Here is a 1,478-nt window from a genome sequence, read left to right on the forward strand (position 1 = left end):
GGAGAGAGGGAGAGAGGGAGAGAGGGAGAGAGGGAGAGGGGGAGAAGGAAAGAGGGAGAAAAAGAGAGGAGGAGGGGGAGAGAGGGAGAGAGGGAGAGAAGGAGAAGGGACAGTGCAGGAAAACCAAACAGGACCTCTACTCTCACCACAAGGCCCACCAGGGAGGCTTGTGGGCCCCCCTGGCTCCCTGGGTGCTCAGGGAGGAGGGAAGCTCAGGGAAAGGAGGAGGAATTGGAATGTTGGCAGGCCTCATGGCTGGAGAGACCCTCCAGTGGGGAACAGCTCAGTTTACAGCGCGGGATTAGAGCAGACATCAAGAAATACTTCCTGGGCCTGGCTCCTAGTGCAGCCCTTAAGTACGGTGCAGGGGAAGCTGGATCCCACATGGCCAACCAGGGTTTCAAGTCCCAGCCCCACAGCTTATCCACTGGGGTGTGTGTGCACGTGCCCAGGACAGGGGAAAGGATTGCCATGAGCAGGCCCTGGGGGGTATACTTTCTGTCTCTGCAAGCACACATCCCATGTGCACTGTGTGCACATGTGCCCTCTGGAATAAGAACAGAATATTTTTCTTAGAGAAAGAAAAAAAAATGCTTCCCAACTCCAGAGTCGGGGGCTGTGATAGAAGCAGCCATGGACTGGTAGCTGGGAAGCCGGGGCTCACCGAGGGACCCTGGGACATCGTAGCCGTTCCCCGAGGCACCACTGGGATAGCTGAGAGGGAAGGAAGACAAGAAAGATAGGTGGGGTGTCTGGAGGTTGCTGGGTCACTCCCAGGCTGGCAGGACTTCAGGGGAGGGAAGAGCAGGGTCTGACTCCTCTTCTCACAGGGAAACGGGGCCAAGGAGGATGAAAAACCCTATCCAGGATCCCACTGCACCTCTGCAGCACAGCCGAGGCTGGGAGCCCACCAGGTGCTTCCCCTCAAACCACACTGGCTCTCAGCTCACTTATGCCCGTGCTTCGGGCAAGCCTGGCTCCAAGACCCTCCTGCCAAAGGGACGCTGAAAGCCCCTAGCCGCACCCTGCACCCTCCTGTCTGAGCTTCACCAGGACTCAGACCAGGAAGACTGACTGGCAAGGTGACCCTCCTACAGATCTCTGCGAGATTCCCCCACGCGGGGACTGCTGGGAAACTCAGGAGTTGCCGGAGAGCAGGAGAGGATAAGTTCTACTTGGGTTTTGGCCCGGAGCAGAGGCGCTCTCTCAACTCCCTGCCCTCAAACTGGCCCACAGACCCACCTCACCAGCCTCCTCTTCCTCCTCCCTACTCCCATCATGGAGACGTCCTACCTTCTGCCTTAAGCCAGTCCTGCCTGTCCCCAGGAACCAGGCCTGGGGCGAAGGGCAGGCATCCCCTCTTCTCTCGAAGGCTTTCTATCAAGCAAGCTTGGGACTCCTCCGTCTTCGGAAACGCGCCCCAGCCCCAGTCCTTCTCCAGCTCCTGCCCTTTCTCTTTCCTTCTCTCTCTTTCTCTC

The 1,478-nt window shown here is 58.5% G+C and overlaps 1 protein-coding gene across 1 annotated transcript in view; it reads right to left on the reverse strand.

The window, feature by feature from the left end:
* ATP6V1B1 (ATPase H+ transporting V1 subunit B1) overlaps positions 1-1,478 on the reverse strand; it is a 23,485-nt gene that overhangs the window by 15,868 nt on the left and 6,139 nt on the right. The window lies entirely within an intron of this gene.

Source organism: Tupaia chinensis, unplaced genomic scaffold, assembly GCF_000334495.1.
Source record: "Tupaia chinensis unplaced genomic scaffold, TupChi_1.0 Scaffold000316_1, whole genome shotgun sequence".
Classification (NCBI taxonomy): Eukaryota; Metazoa; Chordata; class Mammalia; order Scandentia; family Tupaiidae; genus Tupaia; species Tupaia belangeri.